Source organism: Hylobates moloch, unplaced genomic scaffold (genome assembly GCF_009828535.3).
Source record: "Hylobates moloch isolate HMO894 unplaced genomic scaffold, HMol_V3 SCAFFOLD_5, whole genome shotgun sequence".
In the NCBI taxonomy this organism is placed as follows: Eukaryota; Metazoa; Chordata; class Mammalia; order Primates; family Hylobatidae; genus Hylobates; species Hylobates moloch.
Genome location: NW_026652280.1, coordinates 44,972,802 through 44,994,916, shown reverse-complemented (window position 1 = coordinate 44,994,916; position 22,115 = coordinate 44,972,802). Strand labels below are relative to the sequence as shown.

The 22,115-nt window shown below is 38.6% G+C and overlaps 1 protein-coding gene across 22 annotated transcripts in view; it reads left to right on the top strand.

Moving 5' to 3' along the window:
* DTNA (dystrobrevin alpha) overlaps positions 1-22,115 on the top strand; it is a 391,156-nt gene that overhangs the window by 160,334 nt on the left and 208,707 nt on the right. For 20 of the 22 annotated variants that reach the window (XM_058438478.1, XM_058438477.1, XM_058438474.1 and 17 more), the window contains exon 2: positions 20,110-20,234. The exons of the other annotated variants lie outside the window; for them this stretch is intronic. The gene's annotated coding sequence lies outside the window, so the exon portion shown is untranslated. The remainder of the gene's footprint in view (positions 1-20,109; positions 20,235-22,115) is intronic. 22 annotated transcript variants of the gene reach the window in all.

Sequence of the window (22,115 nt, the reverse complement as noted above, 5' to 3'; positions counted from 1 at the left end):
ACATCTGGGTTTTAACAACCTATCCTGATCTTCTTCTAAATAAACCTGAAAAATAAAATATTTCCTCTCACCAGCCCTTTCTGAAGGAGCATGTGAGCCTGTTATCTTGCGCATTAACCGGTGACCGTATTTAGTGTTGTCAGAGCTGCTGACTCATGGCCCATGAATGGCCCCGCTGCCAGTGGTGATTGTGTGACAGAATGCCAGTAATGGCTGCCTACGGCTGCTGAAAAGCTGACCTTGTAACAACATCCACATTCTTTTGGTTGCTTTTGCTGACATACTCTGAACTCAAAAACTGTTTTCAAAACAAAAGTATAATGAAGTATTGAGCTTTTAAAAGCAATTGTATTTCAGTTCTTTAAATTATCTGAGTGTATCAAGGAGGGCAGAAGGCAAAGAAATGAGTATACAAGAGAGGGAACTATCCTTGAAAGTTGACATTTGAGCTACAGGCATATAATACTTGGGAACAGTGTTCTAAGACAGCACAGGCATCCAAATGAAGCAAAGCTGTGTAAACTAAAAATAAAATTCTAAGCCCCCCAACCATCTGAATGGACCCCTCCTCTCAGCCAAGGGCATTCCAAAGTTAACCTGGAAAACTAGTTCAGGCTATGAGAGGAAGTGGGGGTTCAGATATGCCTCGTTATACTCTCCTCCCTTTGGAATTCAGGCACAACTGACCAGCATTAACATCAAAACAGAGATCTTAAGACTTTTTGTAGCAATAGGTCACCAAATTCCAGCCTGATCTAGTATAGCATCACCTGACAGACAGCAGGCCCTGAAAGATACCAAAGTATTTTACTCTAAAATATATTTCTTTGACATATTTTGAAATAGCCCTGCAAAGCTATTGCTTGTGGGAAAAATCTGCATTCTGTAGAGAATCCCCTTCCCTTTCCAGGTCTGTTTTCTGATCCGGGAGAGAATCAACTAAGAGTCTGGCACCTTTTTAAGTCTAATAAGAAACATTTACAATCTAATCTCTCTGAAGCCTGTTACTTGGAGACTTCATCTGCATAATAAGAACCTTGGTCTCCAGAACCCCTTATCTTAGCCCAGACATTCCCTTCTGTTGATTCCAGGTCTTTAGACCATAACTCAAGTCTTCCAACCAATTGCCAATTAGAAATTGTTTGAATCTACCTATGACCTTGAAGCTCCCCACCCCCACTTTGAGTTGTGCCACCTTTTCTGACCCACCAATGTACATCTTACATGTATTGATTGATGTCTTTTGTCTCCCTAAAATGTGTAAAACTAAGCTGAAGCCTGACTACTTTGGGCACATGGTCTCAGGAGAAAGGGCTGTGTCACTGACCATTGCCCACTCATATTTGGCTCAAAATTTATCTTTTCTTTTTTTTTTTTTTTTTTTTTTGAGAAGGAGTCTCACTCTTTCACCCAGGCTGGAGTGCAGTGGCACGATCTCGGCTCACTGCAGGCTCCGCCCCCCAGGTTCATGCCATTCTCCTGCCTCAGCCTCCCCTGTAGCTGGGACTACAGGTGCCCGCCACCTCACCTGGCTAATTTTTTGTATTTTTAGTAGAGACGGGGTTTCACCATGTTAGCCAGGATGGTCTCGATCTCCTGACCTCGTGATCCGCCCGCCTCAGCCTCCCAAAGTGCTGGGATTACAGGCATGAGCCACTGCGCCCGGCAAAATTTATCTTTTCAAATATTTTTCAGAGTTTGACTCTTTTGTTAACAACTATTATGTTATCTATTTTTTATCTTTCTTAGTATCATTTATTAGTTCTGTATTACTAACCTATTTGAAATTCTGTTTATTTGCAAAATGTATTCCATTTTCCAACCTGAAAACATTGTCCCCAAGTGAAGCTTCTAAACAAAGAATATGAGATGCTCTCCATTAATTAATAAGAGCTAAGGTACTATTAAATACTTAAAACAGGGATCAAATTAGCAGTACTTACGAGACACTGCTCTAGCTAGTGGATACGTTGATCATTCACACGATACTCAACTTTGCCCATAAAACTTAGTGTATGCCTTCCAGCTGCAGTATGTATTGATGGCCCTGCCTTCTGTTAGAGTACAAGTTTTTAGATTCTTCTCTTTTCCTTGTGACGAGGTCTGAAACTCTTGAATCTTCTAAATTCCTACTTGGGCTGATATCCCTGCTCCCTCTTCCTGGCTTCTTTTACCCCAGAGTCTAATATGCACTGGTAGTAAAATTTCCTTTCAGTTCACATCTCACACATAATAGCCAGAGTCTGTTTTGCTAATTTTAATCAGACAAAAGATGAGTTTCGCATAGATGAGTTTTCAATAAACAGGATGAATGAGCATTCAGCTAGTTGTTTTGGCATATTTTCACCACTAGAAGGAGATAAAGGCGCCTCTCCATCCACTGTTCCCACCCTCTTTGCCCCAAGATAGGAGACGTGATAGAGGTAAGTGCAGAGGATAATGGTCAGTGAGATCATGGAGGGAACTTAAGTTATATATTTGGAGAAATAAAAAATGTGGCAGCTTGCAAACCCTGCCAACATGTCTTATGTGGCCTACCCAGTTTGGGGCAACATTTATAAATTGGAAAATTTCACATAAATATCTGGATTTCCACCCTGAACTTGAAAATAGAAAGATGCGGCCACACTGTATGTCTGCGCCTCTGTGTGGCAGTCAGAGGGAGCTTCTTTCTATAAACAAGTCACACACTCTTCATTTCAACTCCATCACTATGACTCTCTATTTTTCTAACACCGAGATTAAATGTAAGCTGTTACTTATTATCAAGCTTGCATCATTTTGTTGTTAAGAAATTTTTTTTTTTTGTACTCAGATCAAAGATGGTCAAAAGAATAACATAGCAAGCAAGCCTCTTGTAATTTCAAGGAAAATGAAGGAGAACATATTTCTTGGAGGCAGTAAAAAATATTCCTAAGAGTAAAATATGCAGGCACAATGTGACTGGTCTCCTTGACTTACACTTACCTGTTTCCGTCATTTACATCAGTTAGATGTCCCTATGAGCTTTGCATAACCCTTTGGAAATACCTGCTTCCCAAACATGATATGGCAGGAAGAAGATCAGGGACTGGGCGATCCTGGGACCCAGTCAAATACCATCTCTCAGTTGTCCCCACTAACCAATGACTGAGAAATGTCTCTCATGACTGATTACCTAAGGATTTGCAAAATTGACATGTGAGGGACAAAAATCTCAGTCTTACTTAAAATAGCAGGAAAAACATATCTGCATATAACTTATAGTCACAGAAGAATTGCAGAACTAAAATTTAGATTTAGGTAGGATAAATTCCAACACACAGCTGATATACTGATTTACTCATATCATTGCTTCTTGATCTGAAAAAGAAATGATAATATAAATATCAGTAATCATAGCTAACATCTGTTGAGTTGACAGTTGTGTCAGGCACTGTGCTAAGTGATCTCCTTTAACCCTGAAGAAAAACTGTGTTATTCAACCTCAGAGATTTGTCTCAACAACCTAAATACATGCCCTTCCTTTTAGGACAATGGTTCTCAAAATGAAGAAACTTTCATGGGACTCTTGAGGTTAAAACTATTTTAATAACAACTCTAACATATTATTTGCCTTTTTCACTATGTGGACATTCACACAGATATGCAAAAGTAATGGTAAGTAAAACTGCTGGAACCTATTACTAGAGGTTGAAGGCAGTGGCACCAGGCTCTACTGGTTAGTTATATTTCTTCACTCCCATGTACTTCCAGTGGAAAACAAAGCAAGCAACAGCAACAGCACATTATTAAGTCTTGGGAGTGTAAATGACGTTATTTTATTTATTTATTTTTATTTTTTATTTTTTTGAGACAGGGTCTCACTCTGTCATCCAAGCTGGAGTTCATTGGCATGATCGTGGCTCACTGCAGCTTTGACCCCCTGGGCTCAAGTGATCCTCCTACTTCAGCCTCCTAAGTTGCTGGGACTACATACAGGTGCATGCCACCACGCCTGGCTAATTTTTTCTTTTTTTGTAGAAACAATGTCTTGATATGCCTTGCTATGCCCAGACTGGTCTTGAACTCCCAGGCTCAGGCGATCCTCCTGCCTTGGCCTCCCAAAGTGTTGGGATTACAGGCATGAGCCACTGTGCCTGGCCACATCCTTTTAATAGTGCAAGGAAATGGGAAGTACACATAAAGCACTTTTGAAATATGTTGAGGTGCAGTAGTTGTCTCCAAGTATTATTGTTCAAGGTACAAGTGGTACCAGTCATTTCTTTCATAGAACATTTTTATTTGAAAGAACAATGGGCAGACAAACTATGATTATTTCAGCAGGGGTATTTGGCAAATTTTTTTTGAAAATGAATGAAGTAAGCTTGTCACTTCAGAAAAAACAACTGACAGGAATTTCTGACAATGAGAAAATTCAAACTTTCAAGTAGAAATTAGAATTTTGAAAAGCCTACATCTGCCACTATAAACTTGACAGCTTCTCAATACTTTTCTTGAGACTCGTGGTGATATTAACAAAAGTAATTTTTTGTTATCGAAAATAAAATGTAAACATTTGGAAGATCTGCTTTACTAAGTGAGCTAGACCAATTTATTTTGTCATAAAATCATATATAGATTTTTTAAAAAACTATACCAAGTATGAGACAAATAATTGAGTTTACTGTAATAGATTATATGAAGTTCATTGATATGTTTCAGATTCCACATTCCATTTTTAAGGAACAATCACTCGTTGAATTTCACTGTTGTATCAAAGAAAACTGTCCATAATAATGTGAAAGGCTATGAAAAGACTCTGCCATTTCAAACTACATGTCTATGTGAGCCTGGAGTTTCTTCATATTTGTCAACCAAAACATATTCCAATAGATTAAATGCAGAAGCAGATATGTAAATCTGGCTATCTTCCATTAAGCCAGATATTAGGGGATTTCCAAAAAATGTAAAACCATGCTTATCACCAAAATTTGGTTTGGAAAATATTTCTATTTTATTAAAAATATATTAGTTTATTTATGTCACATATAATGGGTTTATCATTGTCACATAAATGAATTTATACAACAGTTATTTTAAGATGCTCCAATCACATGGTTTATTAAGTCGATTTTAAACATATAATGAGAATCAAGGGAGGAAAGATGGGGTAGGTTCATGCACTTAGAATAGTATGCAAGTGGGATAAAAGGAACTCCACAATCTGAATGCTGGGTTATACAATGTCTGTATGTCTTCTTTCTGCTACACCAGCCTTCCAAACTGGTGGTGTGGTTATGGGGTGAGAATAGGGTTTGAGGAAGGGGCCTAAACAGACAGGTGGAAGGTGTCTGGGGCACAAACTTGCTCTATCACAGAGATACAAGGGCAAGTACACCTATCAATAGCTTTAGCTTTCCATTAGCTTGCCAAGTAGCTTTGGGTTTTATCTCCAGTGAATTTATAAATAAACATTTTTAAAGTTTATAAGTTTTCATTTCTAATAGGGTAAATAATGATAGGTATAACAAACATAAACAAAAGCTCTTGGGGGTCTTCAGAACAAAAAATTTAAAAACCTCCGATATAGGATATGGGATCATTTTTTTAACCCCAAAGTAGCATGGCAATTTATTGATACCAAATTAAATGATTTATCATCTATCTTCTTCTTCTTCTTTTTTTTTTTTTAAAGGTACTCATCTCTCCAGAGTCAGATGAAAATGCTAAGTCAAGCTCTCAGTAACCCTCAGGTGGCTCCTAAGGCATATGTCATATGCAAGGCCACCAGTTAAGGTAGAAACACACCGCTAAAGGGCAAGACCTGAGCATTCTTTCCCAGAATTAGATGCTTCTGTCTTTTTATGATTTCCAGTAAAAGTATCTCTTTGACTAAGAAAACAACCACCCATATTTTGCACATAAATATTTTTTTACGTAGGGAAACAAGATATACATTACAAACAACAACAACAAAATACTAAGAATCTGATTTTCATGCCTAAGAGTTTGTCATTGAAACTGTGTCCAAATAACTGCTACATTTGTATACACATTTTTTATGAAAGCAATCTTTATGATTGGGGTTTAATGCATATTAGAGAAGAATGATTTATATATTTTTTTATCATACTTTAAGTTCTAGGTTACATGTGCACAATGTGCAGGTTTGTTACATATGTATACATGTGCCATGTTGGTGTGCTGCACCCATTAACTCGTCATTTAACATTAGGTATATCTCCTAATGCTATTCCTCCCCCCTCCTGCCACCCCATAACAGGCCCCAATGTGTGATGTCCCCCTTCCTGTGTCCAAGTGTTCTCATTATTCAATTCCCACCTATGAGTGAGAACATGCGGTGTTTGGTTTTTTCTCCTTGCGATAGATTGCTGAGAATGATGATTTCCAGCTTCACCCATGTCCCTACAAAGGACATGAACTCATCCTTTTTTATGGCTGCATAGTATTCCATGGTGTATATATGCCACATTTTCTTAATCCAGTCTATCATTGTTGTACATTTGGGTTGGTTCTAAGTCTTTGCTATTGTGAATAGTGCCTTAATAAACATACATGTGCATATGTCTTTATAGCAGCATGATTTATATTCCTTTGGGTATATACCCAGTAATGGGATGGCTGGGTCAAATGGTATTTCTAGTTCTAGATCCCTGAGGAATTGCCACACTGTCTTCCACAATGGTTGAAATACTTTACAGTCCCACCAGCAGTGTAAAAGTGTTCCTATTTCTCCACATCCTCTCCAGCACCTGTTGTTTCCTGACTTTTTAATGATGGCCATTCTAACTGGTGTGAGATGATATCTCTTTGTAGTTTTGATTTGCATTTTTCTGATGGCCAGTGATGATGAGCATTTTTTCATGTGTCTTTTGGCTGCATAAATATCTTTTTTTGAGAAGTGTCTGTTCATATCCTTTGCCCACTTTTTGATGGGGTTGTTTGATTTTTTCTTGTAAATTTGTTTGAGTTCATTGTAGATTCTGGATATTAGCCCTTTGTCAGATGAGTAGATTGCAAAAATTTTCTCCCATTCTGTAGGTTGCCTGTTCACTCTGATGGTGGTTTCTTTTGCTGTGCAGAAGCTCTTTAGTTTAATTAGATCCCATTTGTCAATATTGGCTTTTGTTGCCATTGCTTTTGGTGTTTTAGACATGAAGTCCTTGTCCATGCCTATGTCCTGAATGGTATTGCCTAGGTTTTCTTCTAGGGTTTTTATGGTTTTTGGTCTAACATTTAAGTCTTTAATCCATCTTGAATTAATTTTTATATAAGGTGTAAGGAAGAGATCCAGTTTCAGCTTTCTACCTATGGCTAGCCAGTTTTCCCAGGACTGTTTGTTAAATAGGGAATCCTTTCCCCATTTCTTGTTTTTGTCACGTTTGTCAAAGATCTGATGGTTGTAGATGTGTGGTATTATTTCTGAGAGCTTTGTTCTGCTCCATTGGTCTATATTTCTGTTTTGGTTCCAGTACCATGCTGTTTTGGTTACTGTAGCCTTGTAGTATAGTTTGAAGTCAGGTAGCGTGATGCCTCCAGCTTTGTTCTTTTGGCTTAGGATTGACTTGGCAATGCGGGCTCTTTTTTGGTTCCACATGAACTTTAAAGTAGTTTTTTCCAATTCTGTGAAGAAAGTCATTGGTAGCTTGATGGGGATGGCATTGGATCTATAAATTACCTTGGGCAGTATGGCCATTTTCATGATATTGATTCTTCCTATCCATGAGCATGAAATGTTCTTCCATTTGTTTATCTCCTCTTTTATTTCATTGAGCAGTGGTTTGTAGTTCTCCTTGAAGAGGTCCTTCACATCCCTTGTAAGTTGGATTCCTAGGTATTTTATTCTCTTTGAAGCAATTGTGAATGGGAGTTCACTCATGATTTGGCTCTCTGTTTGTCTGTTATTGGTGTATAAGAATCTTTGTGATTTTTGCACATTGATTTTGTATCCTGAGACTGCTGAAGTTGCTTATCAGCTTAAGGAGATTTTGGGCTGAGATGATGGGGTTTTCTAGATATACAATCATGTCATCTGCAAACAGGGACAATTTGACTTCCTCTTTTCCTAATTGAATACCCTTTATTTCTTTCTCCTGCCTGATTGCCCTGGCCGGAACTTCCAACACTATGTTGAATAGGAGTGGTGAGAGAGGGCATCCCTGTCTTGTGCCAGTTTTCAAAGGGAATGCTTCCAGTTTTTGCCCATTCAGTATGATATTGGCTGTGGGTTTGTCATAAATAGCTCTTATTATTTTTAGATATGTCCCATCAATACCTAATTTATTGAGAGTTTTTAGCATGAAGGGCTGTTGAATTTTGTTGAAGGCCTTTTCTGCATATATTGAGATAATCACGTGGTTTTTGTCTTTGGTTCTGTTTATATGCTGGATTACATTTATTGATTTGCATATGTTGAACCAGCCTTGCATCCAGGGATGAAGCCCACTTGATCATGGTGGATAAGCTTTTTGATGTGCTGCTGATTCAGTTTGCCAGTATTTTATTGAGGACTTTTGCATCGATGTTCATCAGGGATATTGATCTAAAATTCTCTTTTTTTGTTGTATCTCTGCCAGGCTTTGGTATCAGGATGATGCTGGACTCATAAAATGAGTTAGGGAGGATTCCCTCTTTTTCTATTGATTGGAATAGTTTCAGAAGGAATGGTACCAGCTCCTCCTTGTACCTCTGGTAGAATTCAGCTGTGAAACCATCTTGTCCTGGACTTTTTTTGGTTGGTAAGCTATTAATTATTGCCTCAATTTCAGAGCCTGTTATTGGTCTATTCAGAGATTCAACTTCTTCCTCGTTTAGTCTTCTAGATTTTCTAGTTTATTTGCATAGAGATGTTTATAGTATTCTCTGACGGTAGTTTGTATTTCTGTGGGATCAATGGTGATATCCCCTTTATCATTTTTTATTGCATCTATTTGATTCTTCTCTCTTTTCTTCTTTATTAGTCTTGCTAGCGGTCTATCAATTTTGTTGATCTTTTCAAAAAAACAGCTCCTGGATTCATTGATTTTTTGAAGGGTTTTTTGTGTCTCTATTTCCTTCAGTTCTGCTCTGGTCTTAGTTATTTCTTGCCTTCTGCTAGCTTTTGAATGTGTTTGCTCTTGCTTCTCTAGTTCTTTTAATTGTGATGTTAGGGTGTCAATTTTGGATCTTTCCTGCTTTCTCTTGTGGGCATTTAGTGCTATAAATTTCCCTCTACACACTGCTTTGAATGTGTCCCAGAGATTCTGGTATGTTGTGTCTTTGTTCTCATTGGTTTCAAAGAACATCTTTATTTCAGCCTTCATTTCGTTATGTACCCAGTAGTCATTCAGGAGCAGGTTGTTCAGTTTCCATGTAGTTGAGCAGTTTTGAGTGAGTTTCTTAATCCTGAGTTCTAGTTTGATTGCACTGTGGTCTGAGAGACAGTTTGTTTTAATTTCTGTTCTTTTACATTTGCTGAGGAATGCTTTACTTCCAACTATGTGGTCAATTTTGGAATAGGTGTGGTGTGGTGCCGAGAAGCATGTATATTCTGTTGATTTGGGGTGGAGAGTTCTGTAGATGTCTATTAGGTCCGCTTGGTGCAGAGCTGAGTTCAATTCCTGGATATCCTTGTTAACTTTCTGTCTCGTTGGTCTGTCTAATGTTGACAGTGGGGTATTAAAGTCTCCCATTATTACCGTGTGGGAGTCTAAGTCTCTTTGTAGGTCTCTAAGGACTTGCTTTATGAATCTGGGTGCTCCTGTATTGGATGCATATATATTTAGGATAGTTAGCACTTCTTGTTGAATTGATCTCTTTACCATTATGTAATGGCCTTCTTTGTCTCTTTTGATCTTTGTTGGTTTAAAGTCTGTTTTATCAGAGATGAGGATTGCAATCCCTGCCTTTTTTTGTTTTCCATTTGCTTGGTAGATCTTCCTCCATCCCTTTATTTTGAGCCTAAGTGTGTCTCTGCACGTGAGATGGGTTTCCTGAATACAGTACACTGATGCATCTTGACTCTTTATCCAATTTGCCAGTCTGTGTCTTTTAATTGGAGCATTTAGCCCATTTACGTTTAAGGTTAATATTGTTATGTGTGAATTTGATCCTGTCATTATGATGTTAGCTGGTTATTTTGCTTGCTAGTTGAGGCAATTTCTTCCTAGCATCAATGGTCTTTACAGTTTGGCATGTTTTTGCAGTGGCTGGTACCGGTTGTTCCTTTCCATGTTTAGTGCTTCCTTCAGGAGCTCTTGTAGGGCAGGCCTGGTGGCGACAAAATCTCTCAGCATTTACTTGTCTGTAAAGGATTTTATTTCTTCTTCACTTATGAAGCTTAGTTTGGCTGGATATGAAATTCTGGGTTGAAAATTCTTTTAAGAATGTTGAATATTGGCCCCCACTCTCTTCTGGCTTGTAGAGTTTCTGCCAAGAGATCTGCTGTTAGTCTAATGGGCTTCCCTTTATGGGTAACCCGACCTTTCTCTCTGGCTGCCCTTAACATTTTTTCCTTCATTTCAACTTTGGTGAATCTGACAATTACGTGTCTTGGAGTTGCTCTTCTCGAGGAGTATCTTTGTGGTGTTCCCTGTGTTTCCTGAATTTGAATGTTGGCCTGCCTTGCTAGATTGGGGAAGTTCTCCTGGATAATATCCTGAAGAGTGTTTTCCAACTTGGTTCCATTCTTCCCGTCACTTTCAGGTACACCAATCAGATGTAGATTTGGTCTTTTCACATAGTCCTGTATTTCTTGGAGGCTTCGTTCATTTCTTTTTATTCTTTTTTCTCTAAACTTCTCTTCTCGCTTCATTTCATTCATTTGATCTTCAATCACTGATACCCTTTCTTCCAGTTGATCAAATCAGCTACTGAAGCTTGTGCATTCGTCGTGTAGTTCTCGTGCCATGGTTTTCAGCTCCATCAGGCACTTTAAGGACTTCTCTGCATTGGTTATTCTAGTTAGCCATTCTTCTCATCTTTTTTCAAGGTTTTTAACTTATTTACGATGGGTTCGAACTTCCTCCTTTAGCTTGGAGAAGTTTGATTGTCTGAAGCCTTCTCTCAACTCGTCAAAGTCATTCTCCGTCCAGCTTTGTTCCATTGCTGGTGAGGAGCCACGTTCCTTTGGAGGAGGAGAGGCGCTCTGATTTTTAGAATTTTCAGTTTTTCTGTTCTGTTTTTTCCCCATCTTTGTGGTTTTATCTACCTTTGGTCTTTGATGATGGTGACGTACAGATGGGGTTTGGATGTGGATGTCCTTTCTGTTTGTTAGTTATCCTTTTGACAGTCAGGACCCTCAGCTTGCAGGTCTGTTGGAGTTTACTGGAGGTCCACTCCAAACCTTGTTTGCCTGGGTATCAGCAGCAGAGGCTGCAGAACAGCGAATATTGCTGAACAGCAAATGTTGCTGTCTGATTGTTCCTCTGGGGCTTTCGTCTCAGAGGGGTACCTGGCCGTGTGAGGTGTCAGTCTGCCCCTACTGGGGGGTGCCTCACAGATAGGCTACTCGGGGGTCAGGGACTCACTTGAGGAGGCAGTCTGTCCGTTCTCAGATCTCAAACTCTGTGCTGGGAGAACCACTACTCTCTTCAAAGCTGTCAGACAGGGACATTTAAATCTGCAGAGGTTTCTGCTGCCTTTTGTTCAGCTATGCCCTGCCCTGAAAGGTGGAGTCTACAGAGGCAGGCAGGCCTCCTGGAGCTGTGGTGGGCTCCACCCAGTTCGAGCTTCCCAGATGCTTTGTTTTCCTACTCAAGTCTCAGCAGTGGTGGGAGCCCCTCCCCCAGTCTCGCTGAAGCCTTACAGTTCCATCTCAGACTGCTGTGCTAGCAATGAGCGAAGCTCTGTGGGTGGGGTGTGGCACCCTCTGAGCCAGGTGCAGGATATAATGTCCTGGTGTGCCGTTTGCTAAGACCGTTGGAAAAGCACAGTATTAGGGTGGGAGCAACCCGATTTTCCAGGTGCTGTCTGTCACAGCTTTGCTTGGCTAGGAAAGGGAATTCCCTGACCACTTGCACTTCCTGGGTGAGGTGATGCCTTGCCCTGCTTTGGCTCATGACAAGCCCCTGTGAGATGAACCTGGTACCTCAGTTGAAAATGCAGAAATCACCCATCTTCTGCATCGCTCACGCTGGGAGCTGTAGACTGGAGCTATTCCTGTTTGGCCATCTTCAAGAATGATGTTTAAAAATGTGGAATTACATATGCTCAGTACAAATTTAATTCAGAATATTTGTAGGAAGTACGGTACTCTGCATGCAAACGTTTTCTCTCCTCTCCATTCACCCTGTTTTTTATGTTACTAATGTAACTGATAGAGTTCCCACAAAATCTTTTTTTATCTTGCCTTTTTGTTCGATATCTAGTTTTATAAGGTTTTATCCTTTCTTCCTTCATTTCTTTCTTCCTTCCTTCTTTTCTGATTGAACTTTACATCATAGTATCAACAGACACAGTTATACCAGATCACACTGTATCAGTCTCTTAGAAGTGTGCAGTGGGCTTCTCTAACGAATGCATGGAAATTATGAGCAAAATCGTGATCACATAGTATCAGAGAGATTTCAATGCACTCTGTGGTATACCTGCTTGTAGGTAACTACAAATATGGCTTTTTAAAAGCCAGTTAGACTAACCTTTGACACATTTTTACTTAACCTGCAAAATTCAATTTAATTCTTTTTTGGCCAATTTGGTGGGTGTAATGAGATGCAGGAGACAAAAGACTGCACTTGGGTAAACATTGTTTTTTGTCCTGATCAGTGAGAATACGTGAATATTTCTGCCTTACTTGGAATTAATTTCAACATGGAGAATGTAAAGATTTAGTGACATTCGTCACTGTGGGGTGGCATTTATCTATACTTAGTTTTAGTTTCATATTGCCCTACTTATATTCATAAAAGGAGATTTTCACCTAAGAAAACCTGAGATACTTAGTTTTAGTGATTATTTGTGTAGGTAAATACACAATGAGACTTTCATTGGTTTCTCAATTGTATTTTTTAAAAAGATACAAAATGAGATAATCACTCCCTTTAAAAGTGTATTCTAAGAAAGTGACTCCAATTTTTCTAATATTTTGGGATGCCTGAGTTTTGTACAGTAGCGATTTCTATAACAAAATAAGCCTTAATATAAAAATAAAATAGTGACTTACTGCTTTACCCTGAAATGCAGCTGACATGTGTTCTGTGTGAATGTGTGTAAAGTACATGAATAAAATAAAGAAGCATTCAGCCACTACTGATGTCTCATATCTTCATATGTATCATATCCTTTAATGAGCTAGTTGAATAAAAATAATTTCATAGCCATAAACAGAGGAAGTATTCATGCTGAATATGTATAGATTGCTAATAATAGGACAAAAAGTTTCAAATATTAAAACAAAATTATATATAGTTTACAGTCCTTCATCTACTTCCTTAAAAATTATGTGGTATGTGTATATATGCCCAAACATATGCCTCTGTGTGTGTGTGTGTGTGTGTGTATAACTGGAAGTAAATGTATAAAATCTTCATAGGGATTTCCTGTGGGGTGGAATGTGGGTGATACTAATTTTCTTCACAATTTATCATATTTTCTACATTTCCTAAAAGGAAAGTTACTTTGATTACAACACACACACACACACACATAACCGCACTTTAAAAACTCCATGTTTATTGTTGTCTCTTGATCTATTTTTAATAAAACTTGATTTTTAATAAGTATTAGCATGTAAGCCAATTATTTTTACATTTTGTTTGTTTGTTTTTTGAGACAGGGTCTCACTCTGTCACTCAGGCTGGAATGTAGTGGCACAATCTTGGCTCACTGTAACCTCTGCTTCCTGGGCTCAGGTGATCTCCCACCTCAGCCTCCCAAGCAGCTGGGACCACAGGTATGCACCACCACGCCCAGCTAATTTTTGTATTATTAGTAGTATTATTATTATTTTTTCTCTACAAAATTTCTGAGATACTTAAGTAAACTTAATCACTGGGGTTTTGTCATGTTGCCCAGGCTGGTCTCGAACTCCTGGGCTCAAGGGATCTGCTTGACTTGGCCTCCGAAAGTGCTGGGATTACAGGCATGAGCCACCTTACCTTTTAAAAATGCAAGTATCATCTCGATAAGCAACTGTCTTAACCTTATAATACAATGCAACAGAAAGATACGCAGAGCCAGTCCTTCAGAAATAAAAAAAAAAAAAAATGCTGTGCAAGAAACAGCTGATAAATCCTTTTTAAACCACCTTCATTTTTCTCAGCACCTTTAAAACAGTTGACTGGATACCCAGCTGAACTGATATTGACAGGCAGGCCATCATATTATTTCTTAAGTGTTCCTGAATGTCAGTAGGTCTTCGGCTTTGTGGCATGAAAAATTCTACATTCATTGCTGAGGGTATATATTTTTTTCCTGTTGACAGCTATTTTGTCCAAATATTGTTCTCTCTGCTTTATCTTACTTTAACCTAAGTGATAAGATACAACTTTTTATCCACTTTTATTGACAAAATATCAAGAATAAAACCGAATTCTCTGCTACTATCTTATACTTCTCAAATATCTTCTTGCTGTCTTGTTAAATTTTATCAGAGATAAGTATTAAAGTAGGCAACTGAAAAGTGAGGCACAGCAGTGTCCTATATGGATATCCAGAATTGTGAAGTACACAACATGTTTCTGCAGTCACTGGGCTGTGATTTGTTGGAAACGAATTATAGATGCACAACCCCTTCTGGGATTAGATTAATTTCCCTGATTATTTGTCCAAAGATTTAAAAACTTCACAGAAGTTAGGTTGCCGCCCAGCTTAGGAGCTGATGCAGCCAGTCTCAATGGCACTTTCCTTGGGGCCCAGAATCCCTAATGGGAGAGACCTGCCTGACTGTGTGATCTTGCCCTTCCGCGAAGGTGCTACACTGGATGTGAACAACTAAACTGTCACAGCCACAGCCCCTTTATCCTAGGGGCTTGAAGAAATAAGCTATGCCCTTAATAGGAAGTAAAGACATCCGAGACCTTCCTGCCTCTCATATTGTGCTGTGTGTCAACAAAAATAAGTCCTTAAAATAGAGAGGATGCCTAAGCATCCAATAGCACTAATTCTGTTTCCAGCTTTTAAGTGTCCAAAAAGGCCCATTTGCCAGCCATCCTCTCCCTGACTCTGACTTAATTAATATCCTTGTGTCTGGGGTGACTCTAGGTTTAGTCCAAGGGCCATGATTCCAAATCATGTGGTAAAATCCAAATTTTACCACAACTTTCTAAGCCACTTTGATGCTCTTAGGCCGATAACTAATAATCTGGTGAAATTATTTGAATAAGTTTATACTGCCACTCTGTACAGGAACCAGATGTGAAAACATGAGCTTGGTGTTTGCTAACTGTTCCACCATCAATCATTTATTCAAACAAGAATTTAGTGATGATTGCTATTCATCATTAAAGATTATGTGCTAGAGATGATGAAGAAACAAGCAATAAGTCCCTGCCCAGAGTCGCACGTATTCTTATAAAGCGATAAGAAAATTCATGGTAATTTTAAATGATAACAGGTGCTGCAATGAAAGACCTCCAAGAGTTGTGTGGCAGCACTAAGGACTGGAATACAGAGAGGGTCTAAGAGCACAGCTGGGAGGTGCAGGAAGGAATTCGCGTGGTATATAGAGTTGGAGGAAGCTTCAAAATGGAAATTAGACTTACCTTGTTCAACTTCAGAGGTCTGGATGGGACCTGTGGTAAAATTACATAATAGAATTAGGACTCAAAGGAACTCGGACCACCTACCAGGGTTCCTCAACCTGGGTACTATCAACATTTTGGACTGTTCATTATTTGGCTGGGGGTTGGGGGTTAGTAGTCCTATGAATTTTCAGGTGTTCAGCAGCATCCTGACCTGTACCTACTAGATGCCAGTTACACGTACCCACCCTGCACAACCAAAAATGTCTCCAAACATTGTCATATGTCCCCTGCGGGCAAAATCACCCTGATTGAGAACCACTGGACAAAAGTCATACCCTCAAAAGAAGTCCTGGAGAGCACCTTTTTATTCCTCCTTTTAATATTTAGGCTACCCATTCTTGAATAATAATGAAAGTAGCTAAAATTTCTGCTTGGATTCCTTATATTTTTAGGGTGAATAAAATAATCATGAATTCTTCAGATTGTGATGATGAAATTATTTTTAATATGGCGCAAGTTCACAAGGGTAAGCGAAAGAAAATTGAACCAAATATTTATAAGAAAAAGAAGACAAATTTTAAAATAAGAAAATGTAATAGCATTTTTCTTTCACTACATTCTTGCTAGTTAATCTTGTATTTCACCCTACCTTGTTTATTCTAAGGTATGTATAAATAAAATCATCATCTAGAAGCTTTAATCTGACTTGCAAATATTTGTGCGAAAGAAAAATCCAAACTTCTTAGATTTAAATTTGGTGACAACCAAAAATATACATTCATTCATACATTTGTTTGTTCGTGCAATAAATACTACTGCAGGCATACTATGTGCCAGCCACCGTTCTAAGCATCAGGTGCACAACAATGAAAAAAGTTCCTGCCTTTGTGGAGCTATATTCTGGTGTGAAGAGATAATGAATAAATAATACATCAGGTAGTGGCAGTACAGTTTATTTTATCAAAATAAACAATAGAGAGTGAGGACAGAGTGCTATTTATGGTAGGAACATCAGTCCGAGCATAAATAGGAATAATAACATGAATGTTGACTCTTCTCCAGTCTAATATTTGGCTAGGTCCCACAGAATCTGGGCTGAGAGGACCACATATCCCAACTTGTAATAAACGTGTATGTTTTACCAAATCCTACCACTACAAATGATTATTGAGCCTCTATTTAAATTGATACCATTGGTATGAAGATCACTACCTTTTTAGGTGGCCCATTCTGTTTTGTGTCCTCCAGTTTGAGGGGGTCCTCTTATTAAGCAAAAATGTGACTCCTGCAACTTCCATCTAGCCTATATGCCTAAAATGCAGCACCCAAAATAAATGAAATACTTCTTTCTTTTATGGTTCTCTGTGGTAAGACACTGGTTCCTAGCTCCAATACAGACCATGGCGGAAAGCCTTTCTGGGAGCTCAGTAAAGAATACAGTATTTTTATTTTATACCATGACACTAAATTTTAATTTCTAGTCACAAGTTAGCCAACCTAGAATTTAAGTTAGCTGACCTGTAATTTAAATAAGAATTTAAAGAGAGAAGGGGCCAGGCATGGTAGTTCATGCCTGTAATCCCAGCATGTTGGGAGGCTGAGGCAGGCAGATTGTTTGAGCTCAGATGTTCAAGACCAGCCTGGGCAACATAGCAAAATCTCATCTCTACAAAAAACACAAAAATTAGCTGAGCGTGGTGCTGAGCACCTGTAGTCCCAGCTACTCAGGAGGCTGAGATGGGAAGATTGCTTGAGCCTGGAGAGTTTGAGGCTGCAGTGAGCCACGATCATGACACTGCACTCAGCATGAGTGAGAGAGCAAGACCTTGTCTCAAAGAGAGAGGGAGAGAATGGAGAAAGGTAACATTTTTATTCCCACCCACTGTTCATGTGACAATTTTGCTTTGCAAGTGTCCAGTAGGCTGCAGGAAGAGTAGAGTAGGATTGATGCCTTTAATTCACTAGCAGCTTGGGAGGCTGCCACCCTCAGGTGAAAGAAAGAGTAGAAAGAATTGAGGATATTCAGCTCTGCATACTCTGGAGTTGCCATGCAGGATAGAAGCCAAGAATGGTAGGGATGGATCTGCCTCCAGATTAGACAACTAACTTCTTTTAATCACGATCTGTGATATATGGGGTGAAATGGGGTCACTTCTTAGTAGAAGAGGAACAGCAGAATTTAAAGCTGGCTTGTGATCCGTAGACCACCCAAGGTGCAACTTTTATTAATCGTAGATCCTGGTCAAGATGTCAACCTGGACCACCCATGGGGTACTTTAACACAGTGTCTGTATCTGAGCATTGTTTAGGCTCCCTCCAAATCTATTGCAGTCTGGAGTAACCCATTGGACCTGGACAAAAGAAAAGAAATATGCAAGTCATCCTTCCCAAAATTGTCAGGTACAGGAGCAACAACCAGCAGCCAAATCCTAAGAGGTCCCTAGGACAATACCAAGTGATTTCTTGAGTGATTCTACATTGCCAGATAGAGCTGGATATAAGTTTATCTCACTTTATTATATACATAGATATAGCCTAAGGTGAAAATACAATACTTTAGATTGTATGCGATTTTCATTTATTTCCAGGTGCTGTGGCTTAGAGAGCTGTGTTCATGGGAGAAATATTTTTAATATATAACTTATTCTCAGATACATAGGTCTAATCTACTCCAACTCCAATTTTTTTTAAAAAAAACATGTACTTTAAGAAACAAAAAATATCTGAAAGTACTATTGTTGTAATAATACATTTAATTCAAAGAATGTCAAACAGATGTATGTGCCTAGAATCATAGCACAGGGAAAGACTGTTGGGTCTGAATGTCACAGAATAGTGGTTAATTGTGTAGTGAAAGTCTCTTTATATCCTATTAAATTGTATTAGGTCATTCTCACACTACTATAAAGAGCTGCCCATGACTGGGTAATTTATAAAGGAAAGAAGTATAATTGACTCTGTTCCAGATGGCTGGTGAGGCCTCAGGAAACTTACAATCATGGTGAAAGTGGAAGCAAACACATCCTTCTTCATGTGGCAGCAGGAGAGAGAAGTGCCGAGCAAAGGGGGAAAAGCCCCTATACTATCACAAGAACAGCATGGGGATAACAGCCCCCATAAGTCAGTTATCTCCTATTGGGCCCCTCCCATGATATGTGGGGATTGTGAGAACTACAAGTCAAGGCAGGGACACAGCAAAACCATATCATAAGTAAACCTCACATAATAATGAACATGTCTGAGAACTTAGATAAGAGGAAGGGGAAGATTTTGTTATAGAATTTTCTTTTGTACCTCAAGTCATAGGAAGCCTCAACCCAGTCATGAAAGCTGAAATAATTATTGTGTTCATTTTAGATAACCTGGGTTGGGAGAGGAAAGCATGGGGTGGGAGTCAGAAGCAGAAGGCACCCATCACCCAGCAAAGGTGCAGAGCTGGGTTCCTTCCATCCCTTCCCTTTCCACCCCCACTGCCACCAGATGCCTTGTCCCTTTTACTTTACTGTGTCCCTCCTCCCCACACTTTTCCTTCATCTTAACATGAGATTTCCTAAGCTTCAAATTTTTGCTGCTTTAAGCCATCTGGCCCCTGGGATAGTAACACCCAGCCTGTGTGTTCACAAGGAGAAGCAAGGAAGAAAGGGTGAGGAGGAAGAGAACACTGGGGAGGACTGGCTGACGGGAGATGATGAGTGGAGTGCCTGGGTCACTCCCAGGCATAGGGTCAGGGATCTTGGGCATTGGGGCGGGCAGTCTAGAGCTTGTCTCTTTCAGTTCTCATTTAGAAATTTTCTCAGAAGGAAAAGCTTATAAAATCATTCAGCTTAGTTAAGAAAAATTAACAGCCAATCTTGTGAAATATTTACAATTTATATGTTATTACTATACAGCATAATTATATGGATTATTAAGTAACATTAGGTTGCCTTTGTAGTCCACCTTGTAGTCCCCTCTTACAGGGTATCTACTTATGACTGCTCAAGCTCAATCCATCAGAGGAAATGTTAGTCTGAGGACTCTGATCGTAGCAGTACTTTACTTGGCTTTAGTAAAAATTATGTCAATAAAATATCCCAGAAAACTATCTACTTGGAAAACAAAGATTTCATGTTTTCCCATTTCTGGTTTTTCAGTCAACTAAATCCATAGAGCTATATCAGGAACCCAATGTTCCAGGCAACTCTTTATCATTAACCAGCTTTTAAATCTTGGATGATCACTTCATCCCTCTGGGACTCACTGTCCTCATCTGTGAAATGACTTCTACCATAAATGTCTATTATTATAAATATTTCTTATACTAAATGAAAAGCAAGGTTCTAAATTGCATACGTTATTAATAGAGGATAAGAGGATTTATAAAATATCGTATGTTCTAGATCTGCCAATTCTGGCTTCCTGTTTGTGTAATAAATATAGAAGTGTGAATTGGTTAGCTAAATAAAAGTCTACTTTCTCATTGCAGATAAATAGGATTTACCAATCCTTGGATGAAGTGCTTGGGAAGTCTTTAAGTGCCATAATCAACTGCCATTTCAAAGAATATAGATGGTTTTGAAAAGTTCATGCTGTCCCTTCATTGAATTTTAGGTGAGTGTGTTTAAGACAAAGAACTTAAGATGAATATTGAACTGTTTCTCTTTAAAGTGCTCCTCTCATTTGCCTGAAAAGAAAATGGGTTTAAATATTATCAATGCTGAGGTGGAGCAAGATGGCTAAATAAATATTATCAATGCCTTTCAGTTTCGTACCTTTAGTGAGGTTCCAGACAATGAAAGACTTGCCGTCTTTTTGTTTATTTATTGTTATTATTATTATTATCAGAAACCATCTGAACTATGAGCTATATAACATAATGATTGTCTTGACCGTCACTTCCCGGTTTCTATTAAGCAAATGCCATAATACTTCATTCTCTTCTAAAGGTTATATAATTTGTAAAATATAAAATGTATTTAATATCAGAGTAATAAACCAGAATGAGAGAAAATTTTTGATGGCATAAACTGAATGAAAATTTGATGGTGATAATAGTGGTTTAATCACTAACAAATTTGTGTTTGAGATAGGGATAACATTTTAGATGTGCTTATTGGGAGATTTTGCTTAGAATTAAAAGTAGGGCATGGTTAAGGGCAGGTGTGCTAAATTTTTAAAGTGCTATGTACAATTAAACACAACACACACACACATTAAGCTTTGTTTTGTCTGGCCATGAAATGAATGAATAAATATATTTTACGTCATCATATGTCATCACCCTTCCATGTTAGAAAAGAGAAGAGCCTAAAATTGGTGGTTTAATATTAGTCTGATATATGCCATTGCCATTTTTCAGCAGAATAGAGGGGAATGGAGAAAGTGAGTGGTGGTCATATTGAGGATATTGTGTGGCTTTCCACCTCCTCCTAAGTCTAGTTTTCAAAGTGTGGCTTTATTATGTACTTTGAAGAAAGGTGATCTTCAGAACACCAGCATATACCTATGTTTACAATTCCAATAAAATAATGCAGCTGACAGAGCATTGGCCACTGGCTAAATCTAATCTGAAAGGCAGAGATGCTTCCTTAATACTTTTGATTAACTTCAAAATGATGGCAAATAATGCTTTCATAAACTTACGGGTGTATAAATTTGGTTTATTGAGATTGGATTTGGAACTAAAATGGTAATTCTATTTATTTACAAGATGTGTGTTGAATGCAGTTCCCAGAAGCTAAACTCGGTGCCCATCAAAAATACCAGTAAATCAATTTGCCTAGTGTAACAGTTACTCTAGAAGAAAAAAATGAAAATGAAAAACTTATTTTCTGAATCCTTTATTTTCCACTTGTGCCCATCTGTGCCTGTTACCTTCAGGGCCATTCCTCGCCCCGCCCTGCCTCTCTTTATTCCACAGGGACTGACCCTATGGGCTGTATTTTCCAGCCAGAGCCTCCCCTCCCCTCCTACCCCTTACCTCCAGCTTCTTCCAGTGACCTTGAACCCCGAACCTCATTAACACTACCTCTTCCCTTTTGTCCCTTGAGAATCATGATTGATAGTGCCTTTGGCTTCCTGAGGCTGCTGATCTTCAATTTGATCCACCATTCCCAATTTAGCTTCTCAATTCTTTCATCTTTGTAACCATTTTCTTATATTAAAAATCATCATGTTAAATACTTAGAATGTTTTCTTTTTTCTTGGTTGAATCCTAACTAATCCATCAATACTTCATTAATTTCTTCCAAAATTATTGGAAGGAAATGAACATGGATTACTTGCTTCTTAAGAGAACAAATGATTCCTAGGAAATTAAATTTAAATGTAAAGTTGGGCAGGGTGTTTTTTACTTTTAAAATACTTTATACTAAGACATTGAGATATAATATACATACAAAGAGGTCACAAGTAAGTGTATATCTCAATGAATTTTCACAAAGTGTATACTTCCCATCAGATCAAGAAGTAGATTACCAATGCCCCCAGAAG